The sequence below is a fragment of the Tachypleus tridentatus genome, chromosome 5 (assembly GCF_004210375.1).
Source record: "Tachypleus tridentatus isolate NWPU-2018 chromosome 5, ASM421037v1, whole genome shotgun sequence".
NCBI classification, from domain to species: Eukaryota; Metazoa; Arthropoda; class Merostomata; order Xiphosura; family Limulidae; genus Tachypleus; species Tachypleus tridentatus.
This window is the reverse complement of record NC_134829.1, coordinates 2,829,675-2,848,305: the sequence shown is the minus strand read 5'-3', so window position 1 is coordinate 2,848,305 and position 18,631 is coordinate 2,829,675. Positions and strand designations below refer to the sequence as shown.

The window sequence follows — 18,631 nt, the reverse complement described above, 5'->3', positions numbered from 1 at the left end:
TCTGGGGTTATTAAAGTGTCCTCCTGTGGGTCGTATAGTGTTGTTATTTCTAAGGTTATTAAAGTGTCCACCTATGGGCCTTATAGTTTTGTTATTTCTAGGGTTATTATAGAGAACATATGCGGGTCATATAGTTTCATTACTTCTAGGGTTATTAAAGTGTCCACCTGTGGGTTTCATAGTGTCGTTATTTCTAGGGTTATTAAAGTGTACACTCATGAATCTTATGGTGTCGTTATTTCTAAAGTTATTAGAGTGTCCAACTGTGGGTGTTATAGTTTCGTTATTTCCAGGGTTATTAAAAAGTCCACTTGTTGGTCTTATAGTGTAGTTATTTCTAGGGTTATTAAAGGGTCCATTGTGGGTCTTACAGTTTCGTTATTTCTGGGGTTATTAAAGTGTCCTCCTGTGGGTTTTATAGTTTCGTTATTTCCAGTGTCATTAATGTGTCACCCTGTGGGTTTTATAGTGTCGTTATTTCTAGGGTTATTAAAGTGTCCATATGCGGGTCATATAGTTTCATTACTTCTAGGGTTATTAAAGTGTGCACCTGTGGGTCTCATAGTGTCGTTATTTCTAGGGTTATTAAAGTGTTCACCTGTTGGTCTTATAGTTTCATTATATCTAGGGTTATTAAAGTGTCCACTTGTTGGTCTTATACTGTAGTTATTTCTGGAGTTATTAAAGTGTCCTCCTGTGGGTCTTACAGTTTCGTTATTTCTGGGGTTATTAAAGTGTCCTCCTGTGGGTTTTATAGTTTCGTTATTTCCAGTGTCATTAATGTGTCACCCTGTGGGTCTTATAGTGTCGTTATTTCTAGGGTTATTAAAGTGTCCATATGCGGGTCATATAGTTTCATTACTTCTGGGGTTATTAAAGTGTCCTCCTGTGGGTCGTATAGTGTTGTTATTTCTAAGGTTATTAAAGTGTCCACCTATGGGCCTTATAGTTTTGTTATTTCTAGGGTTATTATAGAGAACATATGCGGGTCATATAGTTTCATTACTTCTAGGGTTATTAAAGTGTCCACCTGTGGGTTTCATAGTGTCGTTATTTCTAGGGTTATTAAAGTGTACACTCATGAATCTTATGGTGTCGTTATTTCTAAAGTTATTAGAGTGTCCAACTGTGGGTGTTATAGTTTCGTTATTTCCAGGGTTATTAAAAGTCCACTTGTTGGTCTTATAGTGTAGTTATTTCTAGGGTTATTAAAGGGTCCATTGTGGGTCTTACAGTTTCGTTATTTCTGGGGTTATTAAAGTGTCCTCCTGTGGGTTTTATAGCTTCGTTATTTCCAGTGTCATTAATGTGTCACCTTGTGGGTCTTATAGTGTCGTTATTTCTAGGGTTATTAAAGTGTCCATATGCGGGTCATATAGTTTCATTACTTCTAGGGTTATTAAAGTGTGCACCTGTGGGTCTCATAGTGTCGTTATTTCTAGGGTTATTAAAGTGTTCACCTGTTGGTCTTATAGTTTCATTATATCTAGGGTTATTAAAGTGTCCACTTGTTGGTCTTATACTGTAGTTATTTCTGGAGTTATTAAAGTGTCCTCCTGTGGGTCTTACAGTTTCGTTATTTCTGGGGTTATTAAAGTGTCCTCCTGTGGGTTTTATAGTTTCGTTATTTCCAGTGTCATTAATGTGTCACCCTGTGGGTCTTATAGTGTCGTTATTTCTAGGGTTATTAAAGTGTCCATATGCGGGTCATATAGTTTCATTACTTCTGGGGTTATTAAAGTGTCCTCCTGTGGGTCGTATAGTGTTGTTATTTCTAAGGTTATTAAAGTGTCCACCTATGGGCCTTATAGTTTTGTTATTTCTAGGGTTATTATAGAGAACATATGCGGGTCATATAGTTTCATTACTTCTAGGGTTATTAAAGTGTCCACCTGTGGGTTTCATAGTGTCGTTATTTCTAGGGTTATTAAAGTGTACACTCATGAATCTTATGGTGTCGTTATTTCTAAAGTTATTAGAGTGTCCAACTGTGGGTGTTATAGTTTCGTTATTTCCAGGGTTATTAAAAAGTCCACTTGTTGGTCTTATAGTGTAGTTATTTCTAGGGTTATTAAAGGGTCCATATGCGGGTCATATAGTTTCATTACTTCTGGGGTTATTAAAGTGTCCTCCTGTGGGTCGTATAGTGTTGTTATTTCTAAGGTTATTAAAGTGTCCACCTATGGGCCTTATAGTTTTGTTATTTCTAGGGTTATTATAGAGAACATATGCGGGTCATATAGTTTCATTACTTCTAGGGTTATTAAAGTGTCCACCTGTGGGTTTCATAGTGTCGTTATTTCTAGGGTTATTAAAGTGTACACTCATGAATCTTATGGTGTCGTTATTTCTAAAGTTATTAGAGTGTCCAACTGTGGGTGTTATAGTTTCGTTATTTCCAGGGTTATTAAAAAGTCCACTTGTTGGTCTTATAGTGTAGTTATTTCTAGGGTTATTAAAGGGTCCATTGTGGGTCTTACAGTTTCGTTATTTCTGGGGTTATTAAAGTGTCCTCCTGTGGGTTTTATAGCTTCGTTATTTCCAGTGTCATTAATGTGTCACCCTGTGGGTCTTATAGTGTCGTTATTTTTAGGGTTATTAAAGTGTCCACCTGTGGATCATATAGTGCCGTTATTTCTAGTGTTATTAAAGTGCACACCTGTGGGTTTTATAGTGTCGTTATTTCTAGAATTATTAAAGTGTCCACCTGTGGGATTTATAGTGTCGTTATTTCTGGGGTTATTAAAGTGTCCACCTGTGGGTCTTATAGTTTTGTTATTTATTGTGTTATTAAAGTGTCCATCTCTGGGTCTTTTTGTGTCGTTATTTCTAAGGTTATTAAAGTATCCACCTGTTTTTCTTATAGTGTAGTTTTTTCTATGGTTTTTACAGTGTACACCTGTGGGTCTCATATATGTGTCGTTATTTCTAGGGTTATTAAAGTGTCCAACTGTGGGTCTTATAGTGTTGTTAATTCTAAGGTTATTAAAGTGTCCATCTGTGGGCCTTATAGTTTCGTTATTTCTAGGGTTATTTTAGTGTCCACATGGGGGTCTTATAGTGTCGTTATTTCTAGGGTTATTAAAGTGTCCACCCGCGGGTCTTATAGTTCCATTATTTCTAAGGTTGTTAAAGTGTCCACCTGTGGGTTTCATAGTGTCGTTATTTCTAGGGTTATTAGAGTGTCCAACTGTGGGTGTTATAGTTTCGTTATTTCCAGAGTTATTAAAGTGTCCCCTTGTTGGTCTTATAGTGTAGTTATTTCTAGGGTTATTAAAGGGTCCATTGTGGGTCTTACAGTTTCGTTATTTCTGGGGTTATTAAAGTGTCCTCCTGTGGGTTTTATAGTTTCGTTATTTCCAGTGTCATTAATGTGTCACCCTGTGGGTCTTATAGTGTCGTTATTTCTAGGGTTATTAAAGTGTCCATATGCGGGTCATATAGTTTCATTACTTCTGGGGTTATTAAAGTGTCCTCCTGTGGGTCGTATAGTGTTGTTATTTCTAAAGTTATTAAAGTGTCCACCTATGGGCCTTATAGCTTCATTACTTCTAGGGTTATTAAAGTGTGCACCTGTGGGTCTCATAGTGTCGTTATTTCTAGGGTTATTAAAGTGTTCACCTGTTGGTCTTATAGTTTCATTATATCTAGGGTTATTAAAGTGTCCACTTGTTGGTCTTATACTGTAGTTATTTCTGGAGTTGTTAAAGTGTCCTCCTGTGGGTCTTACAGTTTCGTTATTTCTGGGGTTATTAAAGTGTTTTCCTGTGGGTTTCATAGTTTCGTTATTTCCAGTGTTATTAATGTGTCCCCCTGTGGGTCTTATAGTGTCGTTATTTCTAGGGTTGTAAAGTGTCCACCTGTGGGTTTCATAGTGTCGTTATTTCTAGGGTTATTAAAGTGTACACTCATGGGTCTTATGGTGTCGTTATTTCTAGGGTTATTAAAGTGTCCACTTGTTGGTCTTATAGTGTAGTTATTTCTGGGGTTATTAAAGTTTCCTCCTGTGGGTCTTACAGTTTCGTTATTTCTGGGGTTATTAAAGTGTCCTCCTGTGGGTTTCATAGTTTCGTTATTTCCAGTGTTATTAATGTGTCCCCCTGTGGGTCTTATAGTGTCGTTATTTTTAGGGTTATTAAAGTGTCCACCTAGAGATCTTGTAGTGTCGTTTTTCTGGGGTTATTTAAGTGTCCACCTGTGGGTGTTATATTGCTGTTATATCTAGGTTTATTATTGTGTCCATCTACAGATCTTGTATTTTATTTATTGTCATGTAGGAAGATGGTATCGCACGATTTTCGGCCGTATTGTGAGATATTGATTAGTTCTATTTATGTCTTCGTTTCTGTTGAAATACGAAAGTTCAAATATGATGGTTGTTCAACAGTACGTATGGTTATACAAGAACTAATATAGTCTTTCAACAATAAATATGGTCGTACGACAGCGAATATGGTGTTTCAACAGTGAACACAGTCGCAGGACGGTTAATGTTTTCGTTCACAAGTGTACGTAACATTGTAAATTCTGTAGCGATGTTTATAAAATAGATATATCTTACGTTAATAAATATATACTTAATTATCTTACGTTTGTATATATATACTTGATAATATAGAATTAAATGGATGTTGAACGGTACTGATAAGAAAGTAAAGTCACGTCTATAAGAGACGGTTACAATAATTGTCGTGTAAAGTGGATCATTGTGGTGCTGTACAATAAGAAATCTCGGAGAATTAGGGAAAATTATGAATTTATTTCTGTACAACTACAACACACAACACAAGATTTGTTGTTGAAACACAGTGCACACTCGACAGTAGTTATTATTACATAAAAAAATGTACCAGGTTAACACCTACTAAATTTATATTACCAAGAATGTATGGAAATATTGTTGAAATATGTCTGTATATAGTATCTGATTTTGTGTTGAAAATATTATTACGTAACAGCCTCAGACTTAAAGAAGATAATTTAAGCACATGGAGAAACGAACGTGCTGGCCGAGGATCGCATAAATGTAAACTGAGTTTCATTAAAATTGGGAAAACAAAGTAAGAAAGAAAGATGAACGATTCAAAAGTAAAACTTTGATATGACTGTTCGAATGTGAAAAGTCTGCACCCATTCACAAGTTCTTGTTACTTCCACACTGTGGAATAATGACTGGAAATTGTTCATACATTTACAGTGTCTGTCAACTCTTGATTGATTTCAAGAAGAAGAAAAACAAAGACACAGCAACCAGTTTATAAAAATTAAGATAGAGGGTTTGTTGGGCTACTCTTTTACCAACGAATAGTGGGATTGATTCTCACATTATAATGCCCCAACAGCTGAAAAGGCGAGCATGTTTGGTGTGACAGTGATTCGAACCCGCGACCCTCGGATCACGAGTCGAGTACCTTAACAACCTGGCCATGCTGGGCCTTTAAGATAGAGAGCTAGCACGAGTTAAGTTTGAGTGGTGAAAGAAACACAAATCTTATGGATTTTCCAGTTTATAAACAGATGAATAAAATATATGCAGGATAAATTGTTAGAAAAATGACCATGGATGGCGCTGCAGGTTGACCTCGAAACCCAGGCCACTTTTACTGTATCTCAAGAATAGTTAAAGTCACCCCAAAGGTTCAATAAGCTCTCAGTCCACATCCTAATTATGTTCATGACGTAGCAAACAGCAACTAATCATGTTATGCCTTCACTGAGACGCGTCACGTGATATTGAATATAATTTACATCACAAGCGTTAACTTTAGATACTTACGCTTCCAATGGATGAATCACTGAATAAGCATTTATATCAAAGTGACAGTACCAAACACGATTACATATACCCCACATGATAATGTCTCAGGCTCAACATACAGCGCCATCTATGATGATCTTTCTCATGTGATTATGCGCACCTGTACCAACTGTTAAAACTATATTGGTGTTTCCATCGTGAAACGTGTTTTTTATCAGCAATGAATCATTATTTTCTAGACTCAATGTGTTACTTAGCAATCTTACACCTCTGTTTATAGATTATTAAACGTACTCTTCCTCTTACATAAAGGGGTACAGGTCTGAATTTGATGAATCGATTTCGATTTAGAGCAATAACTTAAACAACAGTGTTCAATACCACATAGTCATGAAGTAAAGGACGGATGAACAATCCTGAAGAACGAATTTTCAGTCTTCTTCAGTTTTATTGTATTTTTAAACGAACGTACAATTCAACCTTACATTACAGTATGTATTACTCTTAAACTACTGTTTCAGTTGGAAGCTGCTTGTTTTCTTCAAGTTAGACACAATGTTCTTTTAAACTTTTGAGAGATAAAAGTGGTTTACTTTTGGATAACTAAGTACATCATAATCGAAGCTCAAAGAACAGAAATGAAAGTCCTGCTACCTTAACATATACTGGGCAAACAAACAAACATATTGGACCATATCACAGATGTCAGAGTTGGCTAAGAAGATCGCTGTGTTTTGATAGATAATTATAGAAACCTTTATTCAAACGTAACTCAGATCTTTCACAACTTAAAACGAAAGTTGAGTTTGGGGAATATTTCAAGAAGTATTATCTAATCTTAAAAATGATAAAATTTATGATGAAATTAGGTGTCGTTAGGATGAGCCTTAAACACGTGAATTGTATTGAAAAGTAAAATTTATTCTATAGGTGTCGTTAGAATGAGCCTTAAACACGTGAATTGTATTGAAAAGAAAAAAAAAATTCTATAAGTGTCGTAAGGATGAGCCTTAAACACGTGAATTGTATTGAAAAATAAAATTTATTCTATAAATGTCGTAATGATGCCATTTTATGCTCAGCAAAGATGATAAATTGTGAATAATCTGTCTCTATAACAAACGATAATAAGGTGTGAGGGATATAGATAGGGAATATCGCAGTTATAACTAGATGGTTCAATGTTGCAAAAAGGTGGTGTCAAAGTTGTATGTAGCAAGAAGTGAAGGTGTTATCAAGTAAGGTGGTATCAATGAGGTAACATGATGGTGTGTAGATGTTAGAAGATGGTGTCAAGAAATCATCATTCGTGAACCAAACGGACAACTACAGCACTAACAATTGTATTGTATGTACTAACCCTAAAGAAGCCACAATTTTATTATATGTACTAACCCTAAAGAAGCCACAATTGTATTGTATGTACTAACCCTAAAGAAGCCACAATTGTATTGTATGTACTTACCCTAAAGAAGCCACAAAGGTGAAAAGTTTGTTAAAATAAATAAGTTCTTTTATAATTACCTGGAGTTTGAAGAAAAGTGTTTATTGTATCACATTAACACATTTAATTATTGAAGACTTTGGAGGTTCTCTTTTACCAGTATATTGCACTTTTCACAGCACTCTTTCAGTTCAATTGTACACAGTCAGATATCAAGGCGTTCTCATCCGAAATATATTGTAACTCTCACAATATTTTAGTTTAGTGGTGTACAGACAAGTTTCAAGGCATTCTCACCCCAAACATAGAGTCATTGTCACAACACATAAACAGTTTAAAGTAGATTTCAAAACCAAACCGAGACAGCAAGATAACAAACAAATAAGAAATATGAACGCTGTTTTCCATGCAAGAACCGAAAAAAAATATTTTCAAAATTCTGAATCATTGATGACGTCACGTAACGTTTGTTATTGATGATACACTTAGGTTTCTATCTTATTATAAATTTTAAAATATTAGTGTTAACATTTGTTGGTGGTTTTATTGTTTTACACTCCTTGACCTCTGAGTTCAACTTACTCACACAAAAACAAACCTCAACATTAACCATACAAGGATATCTGTCAACTAGAGCACACCCAAATACACTAAACATTAGCCATATCAGGATATCTGTCAACTAGAGCACACCCAAATACACTCTACGTTAACCATATCAGGATATCTGTCAACTAGAGCACACCCAAATACACTAAACATTAACCATATCAGAATATCTGTCAACTAGAGCACACCCAAATACACTCTACGTTAACCATATCAAAATATCTGTCAACTCGACCACACCCAAATACACTAAACATTAGCCATATCAGGATATCTGTCTACTAGAGCACACCCAAATACACTAAACATTAGCCATATCAGGATATCTGTCAACTAGAACACACCCAAATACACTCTGCGTTAACCATATCAGAATATCTGTCAACTAGAGCACACCCAAATACACTCTACGTTAACCATATCAGAATATCTGTCAACTCGACCACACCCAAATACACTAAACATTAACCATATCAGGATATCTGTCAACTAGAGCACACCCAAATACACTAACATTAACCATATCAGAATATCTGTCAACTAGAGCACACCCAAATACACTAACATTAACCATATTAGGATATTTGCCCATTCAAGCACAACTAAATGCACTCGACATTAACCCTATCAGGATACCTACTAGCCTGAGCACACCTTACCAATAATGCTGTTAAGATATTTACCAACGTGTGAACACCCCGAACACTTTATAAACACACACACACACACATTTGTGTGTACATGTGTCTACATAAGTGACAATCTTATTTTATTGTGAAATATAGTGTTCATTCTCAAAACGTGTCTTAAAACATGAATTCCATGACAGTAAAAATCCCCCTCACAGTTACTGCCCTTGTCAATGATACTTTGAGCATTCGCGAAATAGGGACAAAACTAGCGGGACACTTTATGGGGACTCAGTTTAAGAATATACAGTACTGAAGTTCGGTACTGAGGATATGTGTGGGAAATCACCATTATTTGTGAGCTCAGGTTTTCGAGCGACTGTTTTCGTGGAACTCCGACAAGATAAGGCAAACTTCATTTCCTTTAACATCTCCTTGCAAATAGGTTCCTGTAATGGAAGAAATAACTACAGTGTTATATAAAATGTGGTTTTCAACTTTTCACTAGATTAATACAGTGTTATATAAAATGTGGTTTTCAACTTTTCACTAGATTAATACAGTGTTATATAAAATGTGGTTTTCAACCTTTCATTAGATTAATACAGTGTTATATAAAATGTGGTTTTTAACCTTTCATTAGATTAATACAGTGTTATATAAAATGTGGTTTTCAACTTTTCACTAGATTAATACAGTGTTATATAAAATGTGGTTTTCAACTTTTCACTAGATTAATACAGTGTTATATAAAATGTGGTTTTCAACCTTTCATTAGATTAATACAGTGTTATATAAAATGTGGTTTTTAACCTTTCATTAGATTAATACAGTGTTATATAAAATGTGGTTTTCAACTTTTCACTAGCTTAATACAGTGTTATATAAAATGTGGTTTTCAACCTTTCATTAGATTAATACAGTGTTATATAAAATGTGGTTTTCAACTTTTCACTAGATTAATACAGTGTTATATAAAATGTGGTTTTCAAACTTTCACTAGATTAATACAGTGTTATATAAAATGTGGTTTTCAACCGTTCATTAGATTAATACAGTATTATATAAAATGTGGTTTTCAACCTTTCATTAGATTAATACAGTGTTATATAAAATGTGGTTTTCAAACTTTCACTAGATTAATACAGTGTTATATAAAATGTGGTTTTCAACCGTTCATTAGATTAATACAGTGTTATATAAAATGTGGTTTTCAACCGTTCATTAGATTAATACAGTGTTATATAAAATGTGGCTTTCAACCTTTCATTAGATTAATACAGTACTACATAAAATGTGGTTTTCAACCGTTCATTAGATTAATACAGTGTTATATAAAATGTGGTTTTCAACGTTTCATTAGATTAATAAAGTGCTATATAAGATGTGGTTTTCAACGTTTCACTAGATTGCTACAGTGTTATATAAAATGTGGTTTTCAACGTTTCACTAGATTGCTACAGTGTTATATAAAATGTGGTTTTCAACGTTTCATTAGATACAGTACTATATAAAATGTGGTTTCAACGTTTCACTAGATTACTACAGTGTTATATAAAATGTGGTTTTCAACCTTTCATTAGATTAATACAGTGTTATATAAAATGTGGTTTTCAACCTTTCACTAGATTAATACAGTGCTATATAAAATGTGGTTTTCAACCTTTTATTAGATTAATACATACTATATAGAATGTGGTTTCAACGTTTCACTAGATTACTACAGTGTTATATAAAATGTGGTTTTCAACGTCTCATTAGATTAATACAGTACTATATAAAATGTGGTTTCAACGTTTCACTAGATTACTACAGTGTTATATAAAATGTGGTTTTCAACGTTTCATTAGATTAATACAGTGCTATATAAAATGTGGTTTTCAACGTTTCACTAGATTGCTACAGTACTATATAAAATGTGGTTTCAACGTTTCACTAGATTACTACAGTGCTATATAAAATGTGGTTTTCAACCTTTTATTAGATTATACAGTGTTATATAAAATGTGGTTTTCAACCTTTCACTAGATTAATACAGTGCTATATAAAATGTGGTTTTCAACCTTTTATTAGATTAATACATACTATATAGAATGTGGTTTCAACGTTTCACTAGATTACTACAGTGTTATATAAAATGTGGTTTTCAACGTTTCATTAGATTAATACAGTGTTATATAAAATGTGGTTTTCAACGTTTCATTAGATTAATACAGTGTTATATAAAATGTGGTTTTCAACGTTTCATTAGATTAATAAAGTGCTATATAAGATGTGGTTTTCAACGTTTCACTAGATTACTACAGTGTTATATAAAATGTGGTTTCCAACGTTTCATTAGATCACTACAGTGTTATATAAAAAGAAAAAAAGAGAATTTCAAAGTTTTACCAGAGCACCATATCTTTGTTTTGTTTCGAATTTCGTACATAGCTGCTCGAGGTTGCTATATGTTAGGTGTCTACTTTAGTGGTAATAGACTAATAGAAAGGCAGTCATTCAATGCTACTTACTGCCAACTTTAGGGTTACTCTATTACTAGAGAATATTGGGATTGACCGTTAAAATATGTCTTCACGTCTGAAAGGACGAGAATGTCCGGTGAAGGGGATTCGAATTCACGACACTCAGTTTGCTATTCGAGCTCCCTAATTCCCAGGCTATGCCAAACTTGGCACTGTATTTTAATTTAAGACACGAATTTCGTTGTTTCGTAATATATATTAGGTTGAGGAATAATTCGTGAGTGTTTTTAAATAGTTTCATTCAAGCATTACATGCAAGACTATACAATACTTCAATGCATGAACACATTACACCCAAAACATTTATTATGATACTTTATTTCATGTAATATCTAGGTATATAGTATGCATTGTTTTAAACGAAATTGCAAGAAATTAAATACGAAAAGCAGATGGTGTCGAAAATGCTCGATTTTGTCCACTTGACATTCCATTTAATGAGCTGAAAATGAAAGCAAAAATTAAAGACATATAAAAATCAAACACACCATCTATTAGAGCAAAAAATTATCTACCAAATGACATGAAATATTTTGCGAAAGCGTTTCATTTATGAATATATTTTGTTAACTTGAAAAACGCTCACGAATTATTCCTCAACCGAATACAAGCAGTGGAAAGTAATTCATTATATATACAAAAACTGCTCAATCAGAACAAAACAAATATGAGGCTATTTACTCACCGCGTGATAAAACTAAATTGAAAAAAAGTTTAGTGTTCTTTTATATGCCATATTTCCCTCCTTTAATTGCTCAGCGGGGACTCTGGAAGCTTATATCGAGAAAAAGTGGGTTTCGATACCTGTGAGTATCACATCACATATAGCCAATAAAAAATAAATATGAAAAATTAGTTGAATAAGAAAAAAATTTAAAAATAGGTAAGAAATTCTGTGTTTAAACAGTGCAATAATCTATTATATAAAGTTGAAAGTAACATATAGAATTAAAACTATACAGGTTTCGTTGGAACAATTTCCACCATCTCTGAAACACCAGGAAAATCGCAGAAAATTTTCAGTTTCGTACAGACACAAAAAACAGAATTATAGTTGCATTATTCCGATTGGATAATACTAGTATTGTGTAATGGATTACCTCACACAGTATACGAAACATCAAAATACACGTTTCATATAATGCTATGACGCTATATTTGGTATAGCCTTCTGGTATGAAAACTACATTTAATGCTATGACGCTATATTTGGTATAGCCTTCTGGTATGAAAACTACACATAATGCTATGACGCTATATTTGGTATAGCCTTCTGGTATGAAAACTACATTTAATGCTATGACGCTATATTTGGTATAGCCTTCTGGTATGAAAACTACACATAATGCTATGACGCTATATTTGGTATAGCCTTCTGGTATGAAAACTACATTTAATGCTATGACGCTATATTTGGTATAGCCATCTGGTATGAAAACTACATTTAATGCTATGACGCTATATTTGGTATAGCCTTCTGGTATGAAAACTACACACAATGCTATGACGGTATATTTGGTATAGCCTTTTGGTATGAAAACTACACATAATGCTATGACGCTATATTTGGTATAGCCTTCTGGTATGAAAACTACACATAATGCTATGACGCTATATTTGGTATATCCTTCTGGTATGAAAACTACACATAATGCTATGACGCTATATTTGGTATAGCCTTCTGGTATGAAAACTACACATAATGCTATGACGCTATATTTGGTATAGCCTTCTGGTATGAAAACTACACATAATGCTATGACGCTATATTTGGTATAGCCTTCTGGTATGAAAACTACACATAATGCTATGACGCTATATTTGGTATAGCCTTCTGGTATGAAAACTACACATAATGCTATGACGCTATATTTGGTATAGCCTTCTGGTATGAAAACTACACATAATGCTATGACGCTACATTCGGTATAGCCTTCTGGTATAAAAACTACACATAATGCTATGACGCTATATTTGGTATAGCCTTCTGGTATGAAAACTACATTTAATGCTATGACGCTACATTCGGTATAGCCTTCTGGTATAAAAACTACACATAATGCTATGACGCTATATTTGGTATAGCCTTCTGGTATGAAAACTACACATAATGCTATGACGCTATATTTGGTATAGCCTTCTGGTATGAAAACTACACACAATGCTATGACGGTATATTTGGTATAGCCTTTTGGTATGAAAACTACACATAATGCTATGACGCTATATTTGGTATATCCTTCTGGTATGAAAACTACACATAATGCTATGACGCTATATTTGGTATAGCCTTCTGGTATGAAAACTACACATAATGCTATGACGCTATATTTGGTATAGCCTTCTGGTATGAAAACTACACATAATGCTATGACGCTATATTTGGTATAGCCTTCTGGTATGAAAACTACACATAATGCTATGACGCTATAATTGGTACAGCCTTCTGGTATGAAAACTACACATAATGCTATGACGCTACATTCGGTATAGCCTTCTGGTATAAAAACTACACATAATGCTATGACGCTATATTTGGTATAGCCTTCTGGTATGAAAACTACACACAATGCTATGACGGTATATTTGGTATAGCCTTTGGTATGAAAACTACACATAATGCTATGACGCTATATTTGGTATAGCCTTCTGGTATGAAAACTACACATAATGCTATGACGCTATATTTGGTATAGCCTTCTGGTATGAAAACTACATTTAATGCTATGACGCTATATTTGGTATAGCCTTCTGGTATGAAAACTACACATAATGCTATGACGCTATATTTGGTATAGCCTTCTGGTATGAAAACTACACATAATGCTATGACGCTATATTTGGTATAGCCTTCTGGTATGAAAACTACACATAATGCTATGACGCTATATTTGGTACAGCCTTCTGGTATGAAAACTACACATAATGCTATGACGCTATATTTGGTATAGCCTTCTGGTATGAAAACTACATTTAATGCTATGACGCTATATTTGGTATAGCATTCTGGTATGAAAACTACACATAATGCTATGACGCTATATTTGGTATAGCCTTGTGGTATGAAAACAACACATAATGCTATGACGCTATATTTGGTATAGCCTTCTGGTATGAAAACTACACATAATGCTATGACGCTATATTTGGTATAGCATTCTGGTATGAAAACAAAATTTAATGCTACGACGCTATATTTGGTATAGCCTTCTGGTATGAAAACTACACATAATGCTATGACGCTATATTTGGTATAGCCTTCTGGTATGAAAACAACATTTAATGCTATGACGCTATATTTGGTATATCCTTCTGGTATGAAAACTACACATAATGCTATGACGCTATATTCGGTATAGCATTCTGGTATGAAAACAACACATAATGCTATGACGCTGCATTTGGTTTAACTTTCTGGTACGAAAACTAAAATTACCTGCGTTACTTTTAGTATTCTCAAGATGGTACAATTTTTTCAACCGAAACGTGTAGAGTTTTAATTCTATATTTTACTTTGAACTTTATGCAATAAATTATTGTGAATTTTTAAAGGTTGAAGTTCTTACGTATTTCACTAATTTTCTGGACAAGATCTGTCATAGAGAATGCTGAAGGAAAAAAAGTTGACAATGTTTCCAAACGTATAAAACAATAGAAATCCAATAACCTGAACAGTTTTGAAAAGTTCAAAAGTCAGTGGTCACTCTTTATTTTTAGAGTGTAGTTTTCTTTGTTGGTTTTGTGTGATGTCGAATTACACTATTCAATCATTTTTTAGTTTTATAGGTTTCGGTAAATTTGTGTAAATCCACAAACAATAGACTGTATATAACACCACTGACAAAAGGTGTTCAGATCTCTGTAATAAGTATTTTTCATCTCAGGTTTCTTAATCTCTTGATGACATAGAAAGGTCGAAACATTGTTCTCTCCTTAACAATACAAATGTAAATACCCATACCACCCGGTCTGAAATATATTTTATTTCATTTAGGTTTCTCGTCATCAAATAAATATTTTTTTATTCCTAATAGGACGCATATAAAACAATATCTTACTTGTATATTTCTCACTATAGCATGCTTCTTATAGTATGTTTATTTTTATTATTCCAAAAAGGACGGATATAAAACAATAATCTTACTTGTATGTTTCTCACTATAGCATGCCTCTTATGGTATGTTTATTTTTATTATTCCTTATAGGACGGATATAAAACAATAATCTTACTTGTATGTTTCTCACCATAGCATGCCTCTTATAGTATGTTTATTTTTATTATTCCTAATAGGACGCATATAAAACAATATCTTACTTGTATATTTCTCACTATAGCATGCCTCTTATGGTATCTTTATTTTTGTTATTCCTAATAAGACGGATATAAAACAATAATCTTACTTGTATGTTTCTCACTATAGCATGCCTCTTATGGTATGTTTATTTTTATTATTCCTTACAGGACGGATATAAAACAATAATCTTACTTGTATGTTTCTCACTATAGCATGCCTCTTATGGTATGTTTATTTTTATTATTCCTTATAGGACGGATATAAAACAATAATCTTACTTGTATGTTTCTCACTATAGCATGCCTCTTATGGTATGTTTATTTTTATTATTCCTTATAGGACGGATATAAAACAATAATCTTACTTGTATGTTTCTCACTATAGCATGCCTCTTATGGTATGTTTATTTTTATTATTCCTTATAGGACGGATATAAAACAATAATCTTACTTGTATGTTTCTCACTATAGCATGCCTCTTATGGTATGTTTATTTTATTATTCCTTATAGGACGGATATAAAACAATAATCTTACTTGTATGTTTCTCACAATAGCATGCCTCTTATGGTATGTTTATTTTTATTATTCTTTATAGGTGAAGAATTGATGAAAGTGAAACAGAAAATACATTGAAGAAATACAACTTTCCTAACCTTGAACAAACACAGATAACATACGTGAGGTTAATAACTAAAACGAGACAAAACCTTCACAAACAAACAGGAAATAGAAACATTACAAGGAAAGTGGTTGTGAAACGGTTCCCTTTCACGAAAATGACTATTGTGTGGAATAAATTTACGTAGGAAGAAAATAAAACTAGAAGAGTATTCAGCTACATCTGGTGTTCTAAAATCATTTAGAATAGTCTCAGTTCCAAGCATGTTATTTGGAGAAAAGTAAAAATTAATGACGCCCATGATTTACAACTGTTAACAACAATGAAGTAAAACTGATTCAATCAATGTTTTACAGATGTTAACATGTTTCAGTACAAACAAAGGTGATTAATCTATTAAGTCAGGTCGCATCAAGGTTGAAGTTATAACTAATATTACAGAAGGAAAAACATACTAATAAGCAGTGAGCTAATAAAATACACAATATTCAACTAAGCTAGTAGTAATACCATTCTGACACTAGTGTAGCTATATAATTGGGTTAGTAACAGTACCATTCTGACACTATTGTAGCTATATAACCGGGCTAGTAACAATACCATTCTGACACTATTGTAGCTATATAACTGGGTTAGTAACAATACCATTCTGACACTATTGTAGCTATATAACCGGGCTAGTAACAATACCATTCTGACACTATTGTAGCTATATAACTGGGTTAGTAACAATACCATTCTGACACTATTGTAGCTATATTACTGGGTTAGTAACAATACCATTCTGACACTATTGTAGCTATATAACTGGGTTAGTAACAATACCATTCTGACACTATTGTAGCTATATAACCGGGCTAGTAACAATACCATTCTGACACTATTGTAGCTATATAACCGGGCTAGTAACAATTCCATTCTGACACTAGTGTAGCTATATAACCGGGCTTGTAACAATACTATTATGACACTAGTGTAGCTATATAACCGGGCTAGTAACAATACTATTCTGACACTAGTGTAGCTATATAACCGGGCTAGTAACAATACCATTCTGACAATAGTGTAGCTATATAACTGGGCTAATAACAATACCATTCTGACACTAGTGTAGCTATATAACCGGGTTAGTAACAATACCATTTTGACAATAGTGTAGCTATATAACTGGGCTAGTAACAATGCCGTTCTGACATTATTGTAGCTATATAATCGGGCTAATAACAATACTATTCTGACACTAGTGTAGCTATATAACCGGGCTAGTAACAATACCATTCTGACAATAATGTAGCTATATAACTGGGCTAATAACAATGCCGTTCTGACACTATTGTAGCTTCATAACTGGGCTAGTGACAATACCATTCTGACATTTGTATAGCTATATAACCGGGCTAGTAACAATACCATTCTGACACTAGTGTAGCTATATAACTGGTCTAGTGACAATACTATTCTGACACTAATGTAGTTATATAACTGGGCTAGTAACAATGCCGTTCTGACACTAGTGTAGCTATAAAACCGGGCTAGTAACAATACCAATCTGACACTAATGTAGTTATATAACTGGTCTAGTAACAATACCAATCTGACACTAGTGTAGCTATAAAACCGGGCTAGTAACAATACCAATCTGACACTAGTGTAGCTATATAATTGGTCTAGTGACAATACCATTCTGACATTAGTGTAGCAATATAACTGGGCTAGTAACAATACCATTCTGACACCAGTGTAGCTATATAACTGGTCTAGTGACAATACTATTCTGACACTAGTGTAGCAATATAACCGGGCTCGTAACAATACCAATCTGACACTAGGGTAGCTATATAACTGGGCAAGTAACAATACCATTCTGACACTACTGTAGGTATATAACTGGGCTAGTAATAATTCCAATCTGACACTAGTGTAACTAGCTATTTAACTGAGGTAGTAGTAATAACATAATCTCTACTGTAGCATATATTGGTTCTTCATCTGAGCAAGTAATAATATGTTGAGATACAGTGGTTGTTTATTTCACCTAGTAATAACTACGTTGGGATATTACATGGGTTCGTTTTCAAGCTAGTTATGTATACCATGTGAGTGATTCAAGTTGTTTTTAGCGGATGTGGTTTTCGTTTTCGTTATCAATGTAGATTTCAGTTTTATGTTGTGAAATTAACATATGCATTATTACCATTAACCGAAGACGTTCGTGGCCAAAGAAATATAGTAATCACTTTCTACAATCCATAGGTATAAGTTATTTTATAGCATGAGACATAACAGTTTTATCTTGTGTACAATAATAGCATATTTATTTATTTGTTTTTTTTTCTTTTAACAAAACCTGAGGAATAAACCCAGTGGCTCCATCTATTGTTGGTGATTATCGTGTTCTATCGTCTGATTAATAGAATCCTTTGAGATTACAATTGATCTTTTATAAAATCCTCTTGCATAACCTGACGTCTGTAGGCCTATAACGTTAGCTGTCTATAGTTTTCATAGCAGTATTCCATTGTGTAGCTTTGCGATTAAGAACAAATAAAGAAAAACTTTGAGAAAACGTTGTTATCAAAATTATAAATTATTATTATAAGTTTTTCGTGCCACGCCTTATAAATAACACACATAAAACTGTCGTGAAACGCCTTATAATAACACACATAAAACTGTCGTGAAACGCCTTATAATAACACACATAAAACTGTCGTGAAACGCCTTATAATAACACACATAAAACTGTCGTGA

The 18,631-nt window shown here is 33.6% G+C and overlaps 1 pseudogene across 1 annotated transcript in view; it reads right to left on the bottom strand.

The window, feature by feature from the left end:
- Window positions 1–4,739: 4,739 nt before the first annotated feature.
- The window catches only part of LOC143250403 (glutamate receptor ionotropic, kainate 2-like), a 131,312-nt pseudogene continuing 117,420 nt past the window's right edge, over window positions 4,740–18,631 (bottom strand). Inside the window, exon 15 of the transcript XR_013028170.1 lies at window positions 4,740–8,889. The product of XR_013028170.1 is annotated as a glutamate receptor ionotropic, kainate 2-like (transcript). The remainder of the gene's footprint in view (window positions 8,890–18,631) is intronic.